The 21,414-nt window shown below is 44.8% G+C and overlaps 1 long non-coding RNA gene across 2 annotated transcripts in view; it reads left to right on the forward strand.

The window, feature by feature from the left end:
* The first annotated feature begins 13,481 nt into the window (after positions 1-13,481).
* The window catches only part of LOC149119792 (uncharacterized), a 97,920-nt gene continuing 89,987 nt past the window's right edge, over positions 13,482-21,414 (forward strand). The window contains exons 1-2 of one of the 2 annotated variants that reach the window (XR_016227443.1): positions 13,483-13,706; positions 18,497-18,612. This is a non-coding gene — a long non-coding RNA (uncharacterized LOC149119792). Of the gene's footprint in view, positions 13,707-18,496; positions 18,613-21,414 lie in introns of both variants that reach the window. The other variant, XR_016227442.1, reaches the window with a different exon arrangement.

The raw sequence follows: 21,414 nt of genomic DNA on the forward strand, positions 1-21,414 counted from the left end.
GTGAACCAATGGATGAAAGTCTCTATCAGTATGCCTTTCAAATAAATCATTAAAAATAAAAGAATAAAATCCATAAATATTTAAGCTTAATGCTAGAAAGCATTTGATTAAATTCAGCATCTAAGCTTTAAAGAAACTGTTAGCAGAGAAGTAAAATATCAGAATTTTTTATTATAATTAAAATTGTCTCTGAGGAGCCTATAACAACCAGTATCATTAAGATAAGACAATGAGAGCCGGCGCCGTGGCTCAATAGGCTAATCCTCCACCTTGCGGCGCCGGCACACCGGGTTCTAGTCCCGGTTGGGGCGCCGGATTCTGTCCCGGTTGCCCCCCTTCCAGGCCAGCTCTCTGCTATGGCCAGGGAGTGCAGTGGAGGATGGCCCAGGTGCTTGGGCCCTGCACCCCATGGGAGACCAGGAAAAGCACCTGGCTCCTGGCTCCTGCCAGGATCAGCGCGGTGCGCCGGCTGCAGCGGCGGCCATTGGAGGGTGAACCAACGGCAAAGGAAGACCTTTCTCTCTCTGTCTCTCTCTCTCACTGTCCACTCTGCCTGTCAAAAAAAAAAAAAAAAAAGATAAGACAATGAAAGCTCTTTTCCTGGGAGTTTACCCTGACAAAGCTACCTCCTTCCATTCTATTTCTGCAACATTGTACTAGAAGTGTAGTAAGGAAAATGAAACAACAAAATAGAAGCATCAGATAAATGGATCAAATTTTAAACAACAAAATTTTATTTTGTTTTTAGAAAACTTTTATTTAATAAATACAAATTTTGAAAATACAACTTTTGGATTATAGCAGTTTTTCTCCCCATCACCACCCTCCCACCTGCAAAACATCTCATCTCCTACTCCTTCTCCCATCCCATTCTTCATTAAGATTCATTTTTAATTATCTTTATATACAGAAGGTCAACTTAGTATATACTAAGGAAAGATTTCAACAGATTGCACCCACACAGACACACAAAGTGTAAAGTATTGTTTGAATACTAGTTTTACCATTAATTCACCTAGCACAAAACATCAAGGACACAGATCTTACATGGGAAGTAAGTGCAGGGTGACTCCTGTTGTTGATTTAACAATTGGCACTCTTATTTATGATGTCAGTTATCACCCGAGCCTCTTGTCATGAGCTGCCAAGGCTATGGAAGTCTCTTGAGTTCACAAACTCTGACCTTATTTAGACAAGGCCATAATCAAAGTGGAAGTTTCCTCCTCCCTTCAGAGAATGGTACCTCCTTTTTTGATGGTCCCCTCTTTCCACAGGCATCTCACTCACAGAGATTGTTCATTTAGGTCATTTTTTGCCACAGTGTCTTGGCTTTCCATGCCTGAGAAACTCTCATGGGCTTTTTAGCCAGATCTGAATGCCTTAAGGGCTGATTCTGAGGCCAGAGTCCTGTTTAGGGCATTTGTGATTCTGAGTCTGCTGTGTATCCTGCTTCCCATGTTGGATCATTCTCTCCTTTTTAATTTTTTCAATTATTTTTAGCAGGCACTTATCTTATTTATGTGATCCCTTTGACAATTAATCCCATCTTTATGATCAATTATGAGCTTAAACTGATCACTTTGACTAGTAAGATGGCATTGGTACATGCCAACTTAATGGGATTTGGAGCCCCATGGCATGTTTCTAGCTCTATCATTAGGGGTAAGTCCAAGTGAGCATCTGCCAAAATGTACCTCTCTTATTCCCACTCTTATTTTTGACAAGGATCAATTTTCAGTTGAATTTAAACACCTAAGAATAATTGTATGTTAATTAAAGAGTTCAATCAATGGTATTAAGTAGAAAAAGGAAATACTAAAAAGAATAAAATAGTAAGCTACTCCTTAACAGTCAGGACAAGGGCTGATCAAGTCATTGTTTCTCATCATGTCAGTTTCACTTCTACAAGCTTCCTTTCAGGTGCTCAGTTAGTTGTCACAGATCAGGGAGAACATATGATATTTGTCGCTTTGGGACTGGCTTATTTCACTCACCATGATGTTTTCCAGATTCCTCCATTTTGTTGCAAATGACCGGATTTTTAAAAAATTGCTGTGTAGTATTCTATAGAGTGCATATCCCATAATTTATTTATCCAGTCTTCTGCTGATGGGCATTTAGGTTGATTCCATGTCTTAGCTATTGTGAATTGAGCTGCAATAAACACTGAGGTACAGATAGCTCTTTTATTTACAAATTTAATTTCCCTTGGGTAAATTCCAAGGAGTGGGATGGCTGGGTCGTGTGGTAGGGCTATATTCAGATTTCTGAGGAATCTCCAAAGTGTCTTATGTAATGGCTTTAGCAGTTCACCTTCCCACCAACCATAGATTAGTGTGTTTTTTTTTTCCCACATCCTCACCAGCATCTGTTGTTCATTGATGTCTGTATGAAAGCCCTTCTAACTGGGGCAAGGTGAAACCTCATTGTGGTTTTGATTTGCATTTCCCTGATGGCTAGTGATCCTGAACATTTTTTCATGTGTTGGCCATTTGGATTTCCTCTTTTGAAAAATGTCTGCTTAGGTCCTTGGCCCATCTCTTAACTGGGTTGTTTGTTTTGTTGTTATGGAGTTTTTTGATCTCTTCATAGATTCTGGTTATTAATCCTTTATCAGTTGCATAATTTGCAAACATTTTTTCCCATTCTGTTGGTTGCCTCTTTAATTTTCTGACTGTTTCTTTTGCAGTACAGAAACTTCTCAATTTGCTGTAATCCCAATTGTTAATTTTAGCATTGACTGCCTGTGCCTCTAGGGTTTTCCCAAGAAGTCTGCCTGTGCCTATATCTTGTAGGGTTTCTCCCATGTTCTCTAATAATTTGATGGTGTCGGGTAGTAAGCTTAGATCTTTAATCTAAGTTGAGTGGATTTTTGTGTAAGGTGTAAGGTGTGGTTTTGCTTCATACTTCTGCATGCGGAAATCCAGTTTTCCTAGCACAATTTGTTGAACAAACTGTCCTTGCTCCAGGAATTGGTTTTAGCTCCTTGATCAAATATAAGTTGGCTGTACATGTTTGGACTGATTTCTGGTGTTTCTAATCTGTTCCACTGGTCTATCCATGTGTTTGCACCAGTACCATGCTGTTTTGATTACAACTGCCCTGTAGTATGTCATGATATCTGGTATTGTGATGCCTCCAGCTCTGTTTTTGTGTACAAGATTGCTTTAGCTATTTGAGGTCTCCTGTGCCTCCATATGAATTTCAGCATCATTTTTTTCCAGATCTGAGAACAATGTCTTTGGTATTTTGATTGGCATCATATTGAATGCATAAATCGCTTTTGGGAGAATGGACATTTTGAAGATATTGATTCTTCTAATCCATGAACATGGAAGATTTTTTTCATCTTTTGGTATCCTCTTCTATTTCTTTCTATAAAGTTTTGTAATTCTCATCATAGAGATCTTTGACATCCATGGTTAAGTTTATTTCAAGGTATTTGTTTTTGTGGCTATTGTGAGTAGTATTGATCTTAGAAGTTCTTTCACAGCCATGGCATTGCCTGTGTATACAAAGGCTGTTGATTTTTGTGCACTGATTTTATATCCTGCTACTTTGCCAAACTCTTCTATGAGTTCCAAATAGTCTCTTAGTGGAGTTCTTTGGATCCCCTAAATAAAGAATCATATTGTCTGCAAAGAAGGATAGTTTGAGTTCTTCCTTCCCAATTTGTATCCCTGTAATTTCTTTTTCTTGCCAAATGGCTCTGGCAAAAACTTCCAGTACTATATTGAATAGCAGTGATGAGAGTGGGCATTGCTGTCTGGTACCAGATCTCAGTGTGTTGTGTTCCAGATTGCCCAGATAGAAAGAACCAGTGAGACTCACCGTAATGCAAAGAACTAAGGGACTTTATTTGTAGGTCCAGCATGCTGGGGCCCCAGCCTCCCATGCAATGCAGTGCTGGGAGACCAAGACCCCCTCCTCTTTGTTCTCAGGGTTTTTATAGTTCCCAGGCAAACAAGTATTACATCTGCATTCCTTCCTTCCCCTGGGCCTGCAGGAGCAAGGGCGGCCCACCTTATTGGTTGCCTCCACCTGGTCCTGAGGACAGGACCAAGGACTGCCCGGTGTCAGGTTTCATCTTCTCATACCAGGGGCATCTTGGGCCTAGTCAGTTTTTTTGTCTTGTGAGAAGCCTGTCATGGCATGGCTCTGGTCTCTCACAAGTGGAAATGCTTCCAAACTTTCCCCATTCACTATGATGCTGCCTGTGGTTTTTTCATAGATTGCCTTGATTGTATTGAAGAATGTCCCTTATACACCCAATTAAACAACAAAATTTTCAATATATGTGGTTGACTCTACAATCTACAGAGGTAATCCAAAACAAACTATAAACTGACAAGATAATTAAGTGATATTAGTGAGTATAAGATCAATATATATCAAGTGGCTTTCCATGTAGCAGCAGGAAAAAATAGAAAGCCATTTTAAAGGACAAAATACAGACTAGAAAACTTCTATAGAGTATATTTAAATATTTTTCAAATCATTAAAAAAGCAAAATGACCTAAAACAAAATTAAGTCAAAAAAGTGAAGAAAATGAAAAGCTCAGAATTCATTAAATTTTGAGTAAATTTCATCTCTTGTAAAGGAGTTTATTGGAAGCTCCAAGTCATAAGATCCCAGCAGAATCACAGACATTGGAGGGTGGGAGAGATCCCCACTCTCATGTGGTTCAGTCGTCAGGAAGGTGACAGCAGTCCCTGCTCTTAGGAGAGCAAGGCCCCAGGAGGGTGAGCACCTGCAGACATGAGCCCAAGACTCAAACCTCACTACCCCTTCCAGCCACAGCCTGGATGAATGGCACCCCTTCTCCCCAACTGTCACAGAAATCTAGTAGGTGTGACTCTGATTGGCTGCTTCTTCTCTGACATGATGCCTGCTCACTGGCACCTAAAGGTCAACCAATGAGGATCAGAGGCACCTCAACCTTTAACCCCCATGCCCTGTATCTATAAAAGGAGCCCTCCCAACCACTGTTCAATTAAACACACTGGATCAACAATGAAGAGCAACATGAGGTCTTTTTATTCATGCTGCTAAATACAGCTTCTCCAGTCTGCTGCTTATAGTGGTTCCACGAGGCTCATTCTTTCTCATCTGTGAAGTTCTCTCACTACAAGAGCCATCAGAAGGATGCCTGGAATCTGGAATCTGGTGAGTTTGTGGCATTAGTTGCCTCCTGCTTGCAGGATGGTATCTGGCATGGGACACTGGCTATCTTCTCATTCCTGAATGTGGTGACTTTGGCTCAGCCCTGGAGCTCTGTATTTTTCCAAATTGTGTGGTTAGGATGCACAGGTTCTCAGGGAGAATCCAGATTTCATGCATGAAATTTGGGGGAGAACCCATGATTTGTGGGATCCCCTGGCCCTTCTTTTTCCTCCTGGATAGGAGGAAACAGTTTCCTCAGTTAAGAAACAGGTCACTAAATCCACAACCCAGTCCTCTTGGCACTGCTCTTCCTAAGGGAGTGAGGCTCTCATATTGTGGTTGTTGGATATGAGCTGACCCTGGGGCAGAGAGCTGGATTAGAAGTGGAGCAGCCAAGTCTCAAACCGGTGCTCATATGGGATGCCGGCGCTTCAGGCCAGGGCATTAACCTGCTGTGCCACAGCACCAGCCCCTGTACTGTTTGCTTTTTAAAAATTGTAAAAGACAGGGCCGGCGCCGTGGCTCAATAGGCTAATCCTCCACCTTGCGGCGCCGGCACACCGGGTTCTAGTCCCGGTCGGGGCGCCGGATTCTGTCCCGGTTGCCCCTCTTCCAGGCCAGCTCTCTGCTATGGCCAGGGAGTGCAGTGGAGGATGGCCCAAGTGCTTGGGCCCTGCACCCCATGGGAGACCAGGAAAAGCACCTGGATCCTGGCTCCTGCCATCGGATCAGCGCGGTGCGCCGGCTGCAGCGGCGGCCATTGGAGGGTGAACCAATGGCAAAGGAAGACCTTTCTCTCTGTCTCTCTCTCTCACTGTCCACTCTGCCTGTTAAAAAAAAAAAAAAAATTGTAAAAGACAATGGACTTTTTTGTTTACATAAATCATTGATATAAGACAAACCATTTTAGACTACTTAAAAATAATTTGAAATTCTACATGTTCTTTTATTAAAATACTTTGCTCTTATTTTACAGGATTTTTAGGATTATTTCAAAATGCAAATTAAGGGACCAATAGATAGGGAAGAGAAAAATGAGGATGAGAATGTGTCTTGGCACCCAAGATGTGTTCCAAATAATAAATTGGTAGCTTTGGGATCCACAAGAGAGAAGGCCCACACTTCCAGGAACAAAAAGTCCTTGCCAAGGTCCCGCCTGCACCTAAAGGTCAACCAATGAGGATCAGAGGCACCTCAACCTTTAACCCCCATGCCCTGTATCTATAAAAGGAGCCCTCCCAACCTCTGAAGCATGACTTCCCTGGCCCCCACTCTGTGGGAACTGGTGAACCTTGCCCAGGAGGGGAATCCCAATAAATACCTGTAAACTGATTCATTTGGCTGGGAAGATTTGTTACACACTGGACACCTTGCACAAAAAATGCAAGTGATCTTTGTCCTAACATGAAATAAAACTGGTGTTTGGCAAGGAGAGAGAGGAACAAAGCAGAACAAATAACTTAAGGAATATAAGGGAATATAAGAATGTTACAGATTTATAGCAGATAACTTTGTGTGAGGTTGCTTTGGCTGAGATTAGAAGGAAATTATTTCTATGAGTTTCTCATGTTATATAAGTGCCAAGACAGAACTATGGATTTGGGCAACATGCTAAAGCAATAAAGTTATTTAGTTACAGATATATATACATATATATATGTATATATGTGTATATATATGTATATCTGTAATAAGATACATATATGTGTATATGTATGTATATATATCTGTAATAAGTCATATATATACTTTATATATACATATATTGTCGCTCCCCCTCTTCGTGGAGGAACGACACAGGACCCTGCGCTGTTCTTTCGTCTGCTCGGCCCTCCCCGGGTTTGCTGCTGGTTCTTCCCGGGTTGGCTACTGTCCCTTCCACCTCCGTGGAAGGGCGGTTCCCCCTGCCACATTCCCCACTTCCGCAGGGGAGCGGCACACCGCCGGCCGGCTCTCTCGGGGGCTGCACAGGTGTTCCCCTTAGATGTTCCTGGTGCATGCCGTCTCTCTCCTCCTTTATAGTCCTCCTCTGCCAATCCCAACTCGGCTGCCCACACGCCGAGTACGCTGCTCTCCTCCAATCAGGAGCAAGTCCTACAGTTTATTGGCTGAACTGGAGGCAGCTGTGTAGAAGCTGTTTTCTCCTCTCCCAGCGCCATATTGTGGGAGAGCAGATGCATAGAATAAGTCTTAATTCCAGTAACTTAGTCTAGTCCGAGTTGCTCCCCACAATATATATGTATATATATACATATAAGTCTTAATGTTTCATTTTGAAATCTATTTTTAATGCAATTTCCTTTTTAGTAATTTCTACTTAATTGATAATTTTCTTTGTCAAATTTCTAGGCATCTCCTGTAAGTTATTTCTTCCTCCTTGGTTCTGACTGTTGTGACCTGACATTAAAACTGTTTTATTTAGAAACCTAAGGTTATGCCTACTTCACTAGGATAACTTGATTCTTCTGTCTTTTTGTTAGGTAAGAAGTCAGAAATTAACCTATGTGTGTGACAAGGGCCTAAGGAAAGGGACATCTACAGCAGTCCAGCATTCACATTTCAAAGTCACCCAGTAACATTGCAGGTGCTGTCCAGTATCTGCACTGCAAAGTCCTGCCCTCAGACCCTGATAACCTTCCAGGGGGCCCTGCCCCTTCTACCTGGCCTGATAAGCATCCTTCCTCTAAGGCAGGCACCCTAGAGAGAAACCCCTTGGCTAAGCTAGCCAGGCTTCCCCTGTCTGACTTCAGTGGGAAACTCAGAAAGGAATTTTTTGTATTTACACCCAAGAAGTCCCTTGTTCTGGAGAAGAAGGAGACAGCAAAAAGGTGGAAAGGCAAGACCCAGCCCCTTAAAAGCCCCAGCCTAAATGTGAACTAGGCACTCTCTCTGGTTTGTCTGGAGAGGTGCCCATCTGTTCTTACATACGTCCCAACCCTAATAAACTTTGCTACTGTGCTTTCCACTGTTCTCTGTCTCACACCTGAGTTCTTTCTTGCATAAATACAAGGACCCTTAGCTTCTTCTCCAGTGACATTTCCTTAATGTGTTTAATTTTTCCCATGTAATCAGACAATTCCTTTAGCTTTTGATTCTAAGGGTATTCTTCTATCGAAGGCTTTCATGTTCTTCAATGATGTTTTTAGATAGGAAGATAGAGGTTAGCCTATGTGTGTGAAAGCAGCCATGGGAAACAAAACACGTGCCCCACAGAAGTTATGCAGTAGTCTTAGAAGCACGTGCAGGCCAGCAGCACCAGTCAAACAGAATCTGAAGGGGGGAGTGGGAATGAAAAGAGGGACAAGGGTCAGAGAATGGAGCCTTGACAAGACACATTTATTCCAGTGTCTCAGCGATATTTATACATAACCAACTATAGGTCAAGGCAACACAGAGGATAACACCATACACAAGCAACTTATCAGGCTTCCTGCAACACAGTCATAACAATTAATTTTAGCAGAGTGTTCTTGTTTAATCATTCCCCTTCAACATGGGAGTATGTGACTTTTTTATCTCAGGAATTCCACAAGCTGAGATGGACCTTGACTTGTCTATGACTTCTTTATGGGCTGTCTACAGCCCAGTATTTTATGCTACAAAGTCCTGCCTTATCCCAATAACTTCATAGGTGGTTCTAGTCTTCCCCTCCAATAAACACACACCCAGAAAACACTGTTTGCTTGGTGCAAAGAAGGCTACTGAGTCTGATAACATTACCTAATTTTGTACCTGGGAAATCTTTTGTCCAGGAGAGGAGTGTGTGTGTGTGTGTGTGTAGAAACAGTGAGAAGTAGACACCCAGCTCTTAGAAATCCCACTAGGCTAATCCTCTGCCTGTGGCACCAGCACCCCGGGTTCTAGTCCCAGTCAGGGCACCGGATTCTGTCCCAGTTGCTCCTCTTCCAGTCCAGCTCTCTGCTGTGGCCTGGGAAGGCAGTGGAGAATGGCCCAAGTGTTTGGGTCCTGCACCCATGGGAGACTGTTAGGTAGAAAGTCAGTTATGAGCTTATGTGTGTGTGACATAAAGGCCTAAAGAGAAAACATCTATGTCCAGCATATGCATCTGCATCTCAGTCATCCTGACAATGTTTCACTGGCAGCCTGGCCTTTGTATCCTGCCCTGCCCCCTTCTACCTGATAACCTGCCAGGTGGGGGTCCCCGCCCCTTCTGCCTGACAAATCTTCCACAATCTCCCAGATGCAGCCCAGTATCTGCATTTCAAACACCCTGCTCCCTGATCCCCATTCTATTGGGGGTCTTGCTCACCCTCCATCTAAACTCAGGTTGGGGCCAGCTAGGCTTCCTCCAGTTTGATACCTTCAGGGGAAAACTCAGATAGAAATTTTTCCATTTACATCCAAAAAGCCCTTTGTTCCAAGAGGAGTAGAGGTGGGGAAGCAAGACCCATCTCCTTAAAAGCCCCCAGCCTCAACATGACTGCGCGCTCAGCCCTCTGCCTCTGCTGAGCCACCTGCCCGGTCTGGCCAGGTGTAATCTCTCCTCTCAACACGTAACCTCACTCCCTCCCACCCAAGTCTGAGTGACTGGGCACTCTCTCAGGTCCTGTCCAGAGAGGTGCCCATCTGTCCTTAAAGATGTCCCTTCCCTAATAAACCTTGCTATTTTACCTCCCACTACTCTGTCTCACACCTGAATTCTTTTCTTGCGCAAAGACAAGAACCCTGGAATTTCTCTGGTAACATTTTTGGCAACCATGAAGGGATTTTGAGAAGATATCGAAGGTCAGTATTCCTTCCCTCAAGTGGTACCAGATCTGTGGAAGTGACCGTTGAGTGTCTGGCACCCCAAAGCTCTCTGAGAATGTGGAGTCCCCCTGGCCACAGCTTAGCTATGGCCAAAACTCCAGAGGGATTGTAAGGAATGGGAGGGAAATTAGGAAGGGCAGTTGGCTGAGAGCCTGGAGACCCCCTGAGCTCACTTTGGCTTCCCCGTGGCTGGACTGCGACTGGAGGATCAGGTCTATCTCTTGGAGGGACGCCTGGTCACACTGCCTACGTGAGCAGGGCTTAGCTTCGGTCGAGGCTAATATTGGCCCTCCAGGTAAACTCAGACAACTAGGTAGTGGGTAACCTTGAGCGATAGATTTCGAACCCCACTCAGCCCCAGACATGAGTGCCTTTCCCTATGCTCTCCTCCAGCTGAGATTCATAGGGGAAGGTGAGGGCAGTCACTCACATCTTGCCCCTGTGGCTTTCTGCCTTCCTCCTCCTCCTGGGGGTCCCTCCCCGACTCTTTTGCTCTCCTCATCTCCATTCCTATACCACTGGCCAGGAGAAAGGAAGAGGGAAATTCCACAGGCCTCTCCACCTAGGGAAAAGCTGTTACCTGTTACCTGTTAACCCTTTCCAACTTGGTAGAAAGTTTTCCGTCTTTGAGCTTATGGTAGCTCTGGTGCATCTCTTAAAGTTTTTGTGAACTGTTACTGTTGCTAAGCTTTGACTGCTTGAGGACTGAATCTGGAAAGGAGCTAAAGTTAACTATCTGTTGTAATTGACTGAGTGTTTGCATCTGGCTTTGGTTGAATTATAGGAGGTTCCCAGCACTCTTGGTGAAACGGCACACCTACCCAACCCCACAGCTAGTCCTGCCAGGCCCCGGTGTGTGTGCAGTCTTCCCTGTAAATGGGGGACCACAGAGCCTTTCTCTGCACTCTATTCCAGTCCTTGTGGCCTGCCGCACCCAGGCAGGCATAGCTAGATATCTCTAGGGAGAGCGCCCCCACCCCAGGGCTGCTTTTTTTTCCTCTCCAGGAGGAATCTCCAATTCAATACTACTGCTGGCCTTACCTAAGGGAGCCAGAACCTTAAGCCATTAACCCTTAACAACCTGATGGGTTTTTCTCTTTGCAGTTAATGGAAACCTAAGCAATGGGTTCGTATGCTGATAATCAGCTCTTTTCTGTGCTGCTGTTCCTGACTTATGTGAGAGCGTTCACCTGTCTTGAAGGTTTCACCTTTTTCTATTGCCATTAGAGTCTTGATTGGGAAAATTGCAATGTGAAGTTGTTTACGTTGTTTATCTGTTTTTAATGTTTGAGTGATTACCCAACTGATCAGAAATGTACTAATTTTGGGTAAATGGTTTGACTCTGACAGCTTAAATTCTAAACTGAGTCTTCCAACTTTGGGCTTCCAGTCAGATCCCTGGAACTCTCAAAGGATGGGACTCTAAAATTTGTTAAAGCAACAGCTGTTTGAGTCAATTCAGATTATGTGACCTATGCTGTATTCATGTTTTGCTTTCCAGCTAGAGTGGTCTTATGAAAATGAAAGTAAATTCTGTGCATACAAGCCTTTATGTTGTTAACTAAAGTAAGCCAATACAGATTGGTTCAGAGAATTGAGTTAATGCAAACGCCCTTAGGTTTGCTCAGTGGCTCACTTGCTCAGTTTTACATGTCTTTGATATGCTTTAAACTTGTTTCTCTTAACAATGGAGATCTGTTCAAAGTTGTAAACATGAACTAGTGTTTGCTGTCCAGGAGGTGCTATCCTTATGTTACTTAAAAGCATGGGAATGTAATTTTGACTTCTAATTCAGATAATGGTGTGGTATTCATTAATAACTCAGTGTCTTAAGTCATCTAGGCATCAGTGCTAAGTAAAACTTGGGGAAAATGTATTATGTGTACTTTGCACATCTTAAATTCAATAAGAGAGACTGAGTTCGTTAGCATGTATTTTCATAGGTTGTCCATACATGACAATTCAAGACTATGTAAAAGTAACAATGGGTGTAAAGTTTCAGAAGGTGTGAGCAAGTCATGAAAAGTTTTAAAAGGTTTACAATTTTAAAATTGTTTACAGAGTTTTAAGTTGAGTGCTAATGTCAAAATTACACTGACCCAAAGTTGAAGTACAACAATGGGGATCCGGGAGCAGGGTGTTTGAAATGCAGATACTGGGCTGCATCTGGGAGATTGTGGAAGATTTGTCAGGCAGAAGGGGCGGGGACCCCCACCTGGCAGGTTATCAGGTAGAAGGGGGCAGGGCAGGATACAAAGGCCAGGCTGCCAGTGAAACATTGTCAGGATGACTGAGATGCAGATGCATATGCTGGACATAGATGTTTTCTCTTTAGGCCTTTATGTCACACACACATAAGCTCATAATTGACTTTCTACCCAACAAGACCAGGAGGAAGCATCTGGCTCCTGGCTTAGGATTGGCACAGCGCACTGGCCACAACATGCTAGCCGGAGCGGCCACTTGGAGGGTGAACCAACAGAAAAGGGAAGACTTTTCCCTCAGTCTCTCTCTCTCACTAACTCTGCCTGTCAAAAAAAAAAAATCCTATTGTTAACTTTTGCTCCTCACAACCAACTTCATAGGGGCATCTGTGGAAATTTACAGTAGGTTTTTAAGAGAGCAGGGAAGCCCCAGGTCTCTGTTCTACCATTAGGCTGAGGCAGAGCTGAAGGACTCAGGTGCTGACCACCAGGAGGAATCAGAGAACTTAAGCCTTGTCCTCGACCTAGCGACAAGCCATGACATCTGAAACCAGAGACCGTCAACTCTTTCATGACTTCACCACACCAAAGTAATGGGGGAAAGTGGTGATGAAGGAAGGTGCCTGGGGTGCATGTCTCACAAGGAATTTCCCTGTGGACACGCAGTGAGCAAAGCAAGATTTATTTACATGAGAAACCTCTTGCCACAGCAGCCACTAGGGGGTCTCCAAGAGAGGGAGACCTGAAAAATGGAGTGGAGTCTTTTAACTGCAATTTGAATGAGCAGAATAATCACAGCTAACAATTAAAGGCTGGGGACAAAACCCATCAATAATCCTGTCTAGCTTGTTCTTGATAAAACAAAAATCCAGACGAATAGTAGGATACATTGCTTCCTTGCTATTCTCATGATAAAGCTAGAAACTGGGGGAGTGGGATCACCACTTCTGTCTTGCTAATAGACAGGTTCTGGGGAGAAGCAAGCATCTTGTGCACTCTTACAAGGACTCCCCATTAGGTCATCTAGTCCTCACACCACCACCCCCTGCCTTAGAACCTCTTTATAAACCCCGATCACCCTCCTCCAACAGCATGGTAGTCCTAATGAAGGCATCCTACCTTCCCCTAATCTTGTGAGTAATATTTGCAGAAGAGTTTCGGAAGCCTACTGAAAAAAAGGAGATGATTTGGAAGGGCAGGCATAGCCCCTGCTGACAGAGAACCCTCCCCCAACTGAGGCAGAAAGCACCTCCCACCTGACACTCTGGACTCCCCTGACTGTCTGGTGGGACTTCCCTCAGAACAAAGCCTGAAAATCTGCATAATTATCAATTGAATAGACTCATTGTTTTATTTCAAGCCTGGTGCTCCAATTACTGCTGTCCCTTTAAACACACTCTGTGCTGCTCGGTTGGGTAGAAAAAGGCTTCTTTGGATTGGGAGGACTTTCTTTCCCAAGACTGCAGCTGCCTTCTGGAAATACACCCTTTCCTCTGGCCAGCACTCAGCTATGGTGAATTGAAGCAGTGAACATCAAGAGCCAGATTATGTGTCTGGAAACAACATTGGTGAGCTAGCCCAGAAGTCTGCGATGTATTTTTGTTGTTGTTTTTAAAAGATTTTATTTATTTATTGGAAAGTCAGAGTTACACAGGGAGGAGAGGCAGAGAGAGAGAGGGAGAGGCCTTCCATCCGATGATTCACTCCTCAATTGGCCATAATAGCTGGAGCTGCACCGATCTGAAGCCAGGAGCCAGGAGCTTCTTCCAGGTCTCCCACACAGGTTAGGGGCCCAAGGACTTGGGCCATCTTCTACTGCTTTCCCAGGCCATTGCACCGAGCTGGATGGGAAAAAGAGCTGCCAGGCCTAGAACCAGTCCCATATGGGATGGCAGCACTTCAGGCCAGGGCTTTAACCCACTGAGCCACAGCGCTGGCCCCTGTAATGTATTTTTCAAGTGGCTTAACCCTTTCACATTAGTAAGGATGGCAATGGTCACTTGTACCTCCACCCCAGAGCCACTTTTGAGCTAACATTTTGGCTGGGACTCTGGGGACATCCAGCAGATTCTGAGAGCACTTTCTCTCTGAGACTTTCCTTTCTCTTCCTGCTGGACATTAGCTACCTTGCGGGGAGTCAATGGCTCCCCTTTGTGTCCAGAGTCAACAGCTCTGAGACTGGGTAAGTTGAACCAGGGGCATACCTGAAATTTCTATCTCTGTTCTTTGGGCTTATGTCATTTAGACCTGGTTTAGGTCATTTTTTGTAGTACTGGTGTGTGGGAGACAGATTCTAAGATTTTTACTTCAGCCTCCCTGTGAGGAAATTTGGATATTTTTTGGAAGAGTACTCATTTGGTTGTTTGTATGAGGATTTCTTCTTCTTGGGTGAAATATGAGTGGTTCAATTTAATTTTCATCCAAAATCACCTTGAGTTGCATTGTGGCTGATTGGGCAGGATATAGTTAAGATCTTATGTCGAAGAAAAAAATGGTGTTCTATTGTAATATTGCATGGTCTGCATATGTGTTAAATTTAAGAGAAGGTGGTTGTTAAGTGGGATTTTTTAATGTTTATTTATTCGAAAAGCAGAGTTAGAGAGGCAGAGGTGGGGGGGGGTCCTGTTAGGAAAAGAGGCACAGAATAGAGAGGAGGTAGTGCATGAATTTATAGCCGGACCAAATTTATTCAGGGAAAATAAATCTGTAGAGATGGGTGACCAACAGCAACTGTCCACGTACCCATGATGGAACACCTGACTGAAGGCCCTGACCCCCAGGGAAGGCTGCGGATGGGGGTGAGGTAGGGGGCAGCAGGCAGAGGGGAATTCCTGGAACTGGTCTTTCAGGTGGCTGTAAGGGGTGGAGTATGAAGACAGCAGAGTGTGAGACCCAATTGAGGTGTTTTTTTTTTTTTTTTTAAGATTAATCAGAGAGAGAAGGAGAGGCAGAGAGGGAGAGAGAAGGCTTCCATCCTCTGGTTCACTCCCCAGAAGGCCACAATGGCCAGAGAGAGGTACATCGATCTGAAGCCCGGAGCCAGGAGCTTCTTCTGGGTCTCTCCCATGGGTGCAGGGCCCCAAGGACTTGGGCCATCTTCCACTGCTTTCCCAGGCATAGCAGAAAGCTGGATTAGAAATGGAGCAGCCAGGACTCAAACCGGCACCCATGAGAGATTCCTGCACTGCAGACAGCAGCTTTACCTGCTATGCCACAGGGCAGGCCCTCCAATTGTGTTTCTAGGGCAAAGAATACATTCCAATGTTTATCTCTTTTGTTCAATGCAGGAGAATGGCTGAGGCTTATGTCCTTGTTCCTTGTTCCATCAGGTCCTTCATCTACTGGTTTACTTCTCAGATGGCTGCAATGGCCAGAGCTGGGCTGATTCGAATCCAGGAGCCAGGAGGTTTCTCTGGGTTCCCCCCCAACACACACCCAATGCAAGGGCCCAAGGGCCTGAGCCATCCTCCACTGCTCCCCCAGGGCCACATCAGAGACCTGGATCACAATTGGAGCACCCAGGACCAGCCCCAATGGGCACCCACATGGGATGCTGGCACTCACTGCAGGTGGCTGCTTTACCCAATATGCCACAGCATCAGTGGATTTCTAACAGTAGAGGTTTTGTGAGAGTTCTGGTAAATGGGACAGAGTAAGCATTTAAATCCCTTAAACCTTCCAGCAACTGTGTCTGTGGCTGTTGATGCCCAAGGAGACAGGTTAGGAGTCCTTGTCAATTTAGAAAAAGCAGAAGCTTCAGCTCTGCCTCAGCCCAGTGGTAGAGCAGAGACCCTGGGGCTCCCTGGTCTCTTAAAAAATCTATTATAGGAGCCAGCACCATGGCTCACTTGGTTAATCCTCCACCTGCAGCACTGGCATCCCATATGGGTGTGAGTTCTAGTCCCAGTTGCTCCTCTTCCAGTCCAACTCTGCTGTGGCCCAGGAAGGCAGTGGAGGATGGCCCAAGTGCGTGGGCCCTGCACCCACATGGGAGACAAGAAGCACCTGGTTCCTGGCTTCAGATTGGCACAGTGCCGGCTGCAGTGGCCATTTGGGGGGTGAACCAATGGAAGGAAGACCTTTCTCTCTCTCTCACCGACTAGCTGTCAAATAAACGAAAAAAATTTTTTTTAAATCTATTGTAATTTTCCACAAATGCCTCTGATAAAATTGACTGAGGAACAAGAGTTAATAAAGCAATAAAACATGTTTTTCCAACAGAGTGCCTACTGAATCTGAAATGAGGATATAATTATCTTTATGTATGTTGGTGTCCAGTACCATCACTGGGACTGGAGTTGCTTTCCGAGTTAAATGCTCAAGTAAATTTTTCAGGTTTCCCCTGAGGAACAATAGGGTTAATTGAGGTTACTAACAGCAGGAAGCGATTATATTCAGTTGATTGGAGCTTTTAAAAAGGAGTTGTAGCCGTACTAAAGCCATCCTCCTTCCCTTTTCCTTTTCACATTTTATATAGCAAAAACCAATTACTGATATTGTATATTGCCTGAATTACTCTGGTGAATAGTAACATTTGTATAATGGTGGACTTTTGCCCCAGCTGACAAAGAAGCCTCCACCCAACTGATGCTGAGCCCCCTGGTTAAGAGGCCTCATCAGAAAAAAGCTTGGGCATTTACATATTGTCAATTAAGGTGACTCATTGTTTTATTTACCTCCCCCTGAAGCTACCCTTGTCCTTTTTTTTTAACAGGCAGAGTGGACAGTGACAGAGAGATAGAGAGAAAGGTCTTCCTTTTGCCATTGGTTCACCATCCAATGGCCGCCGCGGCCAGCGCACCACACTGATCTGATGGAAGGAGCCAGGTACTTATCCTGGTCTCCCATGGGGTGCAGGGCCCAAGCACTTGGGCCATCCTCCACTGCACTCCCTGGCCACAGCAAAGGGCTGGCCTGGAAGAGGGGCAACTGGGACAGAATCCGGTGCCCCGACCAGGACTAGAACCCGGTGTGCCGGTGCCGCAAGGCGGAGGATTAGCTTAGTAAGCCGTGGCTCTGGCCGCTGCCCTTGTCCTTTAAGAAACCTTTTAGCAGTTATGGTCTGTGATAGCAGTAGAAGATGGCCCAAGTCCTTGGGCTCCTGCACCCAAGTGGTAGACCCAGAATGATCTCAGACTCCTGGCCTCGGATTGACACAGTTCTGGCCGTCACAGCCAATTGGGGAGTGAACCTTTGGATGAAAGATCTCTCTCTCTCTCTACCTCTCTCTCTCTCTACCTCTCCTTCTCTCTCTGTGTAACTCTGACTTCCAAATAAATAAATAAATCTTTTAAATAATTAACCCTTTAACAGATATTACATTTTACATCAAGAGCTCTCTTTTGGGGCTGTACTGTGGCATATAGAGCTGGACCTCCACCTGTAATGCCGACATCCCATGTGGGCACTGTTTCATGTCCCTGTTGATCCTCTCCTGATCTGGCTCTCTGCTTTGTGGCCTGGGAATGCGCTGAGGGATGCCCAGGGGGTGTGGGACCCAGTACCCATGTGGGAGATATGGGGAAGGCCCTGGCTCCTGGCTTTGGATCAGCCCAGCCTCAGCCATTGTGGCCATTTTGGGGGTGGTCCAACTGGTGGAGGACCTTTCTCTCTGGCTCTCCCACTCTCTGTTGCTCTGTCTCTCAAATGAATAAATAAAATCTTAAAAAAAGAGAGAAATTTCTTTCCCCAAGATGCCAGCTTCTAGAAATAAGCTCTTTCTTCTTACCAACATTCATCCCTGTTCAATTGGCTACCCACATGGTGAGCCATAGGGCCTGATTAAAAGATTTAAAAAGAGTTGCAGAGATTTCTATATTTTTCTGTGTCATAATGTATGCTATGCATTATGTGTGTTTACTGTTGTATGTGTAAAAGTTGGTTGTGCTTATTTGTGTTATTTAAAATCACAACATAATTTTCACCTAAGCACAAACAATAGATGAAAAGATGATGCAGTGTTCATTGCTTCCTATGAAGTCCAATTTAAAGTTGTTCTGTGGCAAGATCATGACTTAAGAGAATAACCATACTTATCTAATATGTTAGTTTCTCAGGCAATGTAAGTATAATTGCTAAAAATTGAATTGGTGGTCTTTGCTGTGGCACCTTGTGCATCATCAGGTCCCTGCAACCTAAGGGATGTCTCCCTCTCCTCATCTTCCTGAGAAATGGACTCAAGTGTACACTGACTGGAGAGGGGGTAGAGAAGATAATGTAGCAGTGCTGGGTCAGAATCCATAGTGAGGTTCAAACTGATGCTGCAAGCCTTGCTGGATTCATGGATATGTGTGAGATGGAGCAAACATCAGCATCGAGCAGACAGGTGAGTATTTCTGCCTGATCTTTGACACCACAGGGCCGTCTTGCTGTTCACTACATCACAGCAGAAGCCACGTGGTGGCAGACATGAGCTGGAGGTGGTATACAAACTGAACACACACTGAAGAGAATGCCCAGTATAAGCTGTGCAAGGTGAGGAGGATGACTGTGGGTACAAAGGGAATCCCACCCCTGCTGGCTCATGATGCTTGTGCCATGCGCAACCCAGATCCTCTCCTCAAGGTGATCATGGGATGGATTACTGATTTGGGGCCCCTATGCAATGTGACATGAGGTAATAGACCTCAGGTTTTCCTGCCCAGGGATAAGAGCATCTCTGACTTACAGTGGCTGCAGAGAGATAAAGCAGTGTAGCAGCTAGAGAGACCAAGGGCTACTCTGCAGTAGGATGACTTTTTTTGAATTGCTAAATGTAAAAGATAGATTTTTCTAAATACATGTACTCTTGGCTTCTTAAAATATGTAGAAAGCATTGGGACTTTTGGTAAATGTTTTCATAACTTGTTAACATATAACCGTTCAAAATTACCTGCTAAGTTTTCACTAAACAGTAAGTTACCAAGGATAAGAAATAATTTTTTAAAGATTTATTTACTTAAATATTTGCAAAGCAGAATAACAGAGCGAGGGAGAGGAAGAAGGAGAGAGAGAGAGAGAGGTCCTCCATCCACTGGTTCACTCCCCAGAGGGCTGCAATGGCTGGATCTTGCAGATATCAAGCCAGAAGCCAGGAGCCTCCTCCCACTCTCCCACATGGGTGCAGGGGCTAAAGGACTTTGGGCCACCTTCCACTGCTTTCCTAGGTCATTGGCAGGGAGCTGGATTGGAGTGGAGCAACCAGGACTTGAACCAGTGTCCTTATGGGATGCCAGCACTCCAGCACTGTGGGTGGAGGCTTAACCTACTATGCCACAGCACCAGCCCCAATAAGAAATAATTCTAAGTCAATATCCCAAAGCCTAGAATTTTTGAAAGATTTATTTATGTATTTGAAATGCTGAGTGAGAGAGACAGAGACAGACTTCTTCCATTTACTGGTTCATCCCCACATGTCTGTAATAATCAAGCACTGGGCCAGACTGAAGGCAGGAGCCTGGAGCTCCATTCAGGTCTCCTACATCAGTAGCAGGGGCCTAAACACTTGTGCCATTTTCCTCTGCTTTTCCAGGCCATTAGCAGGGAGCTTGATCTGAGGTGGAGCAGCTGCGATATGAACCAGTGCCCATATGGGATGCCAGCATCACAGGTGGTGGCCTTACCCATACATCACAACACTGGCCCTGACATTAAAAATTTTCAGAGTGGGGGCAGCATCATAGGTTAAGTGCAGTCTATCATACCTGCATCCCATAAGAGTGCTTCTTTGAGTCCAAGCTGCTCCACTTCTAATCCAGCACCCTGCGAATGTGCCTGGGATAGCAGAAGGTGGCCCAAATGCTGTGACCCCTGCCACACATGTGGGAGAACCACATGGATTTTCCTGGCTCCCGGCTTCAATCTGTCCCAGCTCTTGCTGTTGTAGATGGATGGGGAGTGAACCAGATAGACAATCTCTTTCTCATTGGCTTTATTTTCTGTAACTCTGTCTTTCAAATAAATAAAACTAGGATTTAGTCCCCTATGTTAAATCAGTAAAATTTATTTTAGAAAATATCAATATTAATGATAAATATTTGCTAGAGGTTTTCAATATTTGATTTTAAAGTCTGCTAACTTTCTAAAAAAGATTTATTTATTTGAAAGGCAGAAATACAAAGTGAGAGGAAAAGAAAGAGATCTTCCATCCAATGACTCACAACCCAAATGGCCTCAATGGGTGGGGGTTGGGTCAGGAAGGAGCCAGTAAGCAGGAGCTAGGAGCGCCTGCTGAGTCTCCCACACAGCTGCAGGGACTCAAGTACTTAGGCCACCTTCCTCTGCTTTTCCCAGGTGCATTAGCAGAGAGCTGGATCAGAAGTAGAGCAGCTGGGACTCAACTGAGCCAGAGTCCACATGAGATGCTGGCACTGAGGAGGAGGCTTAACCTTCTATACCACAGTGCCTAAAATTTTGAGAGAGATAGAGAGAGGGAGAGGCAGAGTGAAAGGTCTTCCATCCATGGGTTCACTCCCCAAATGGCTGCAATGGCTGGAGCTGAGCCAATCCAAGAGGAGCCAGGGGCTTCTTGTAGGTCTCCCATTCTCAAGCACATCTTGCACTGCTTTCCTAGGATTAGCCTACGCTCCAGTGCCTGGCCCCTCTAATAACATTTTCAACCGTCTTCTCAACTGCAGCTTCTTACAATTTCCATTTGATTGACTCCTTTCCAACAACTAGCCATCTCTTACAAGCTATTTTCTCCTCCTTTATTGTTTAGTTATGGCCTGTCATGAGAAATGCTTGTCTTTACAGCTGATATTGTGGCACAGCAGGTTAAGATGTTAAGATGCTGCCTGTGATGGCAGCAACACATATGGGCACTGGTTTGATTCCTCATGGCCCACTTCTGATTCATTTCCTAGCTAATGCACCTGGAAAAGCAGGAAAGGATGGCCCAAGTCCTTGGGATCCTGCACCCATGTGGAGACCTGGATGAGTCTCCTGGCAGTGGCTTCTGCCTGGCTCAGTTCTGGTTGTAGTGGCCATTTGGCTAATGAACTAGCCAATGGAAGATCTCTCTCCCTGTAACTCTACCTTGGAAATAAATTAATCTTGAAAGAAATATTTATCTTAGGAGACTAGGGATAATAAGAGTACTTGATCTTTACACCTGATTTTTTAAAAAGCTTTATTTATTTATTTGAAAGTCAGAATTACACAGAGAGAGAAGAGGAAGAGAGAGAGAGAGACAGGTCTTCCATCTGCTGGTTCACTCCCCAGATGGCCACAACAGCCAGAGCTGTGCTGATGTGAAGCCAGGAGCCAGGAGCTTCTTCCAGGTCTCCCAAGTGAGTG

This window comes from Oryctolagus cuniculus, chromosome 21 (assembly GCF_051225735.1).
Source record: "Oryctolagus cuniculus isolate XC-2025 breed Fujian yellow rabbit chromosome 21, ASM5122573v1, whole genome shotgun sequence".
Lineage (NCBI taxonomy): Eukaryota > Metazoa > Chordata > Mammalia > Lagomorpha > Leporidae > Oryctolagus > Oryctolagus cuniculus.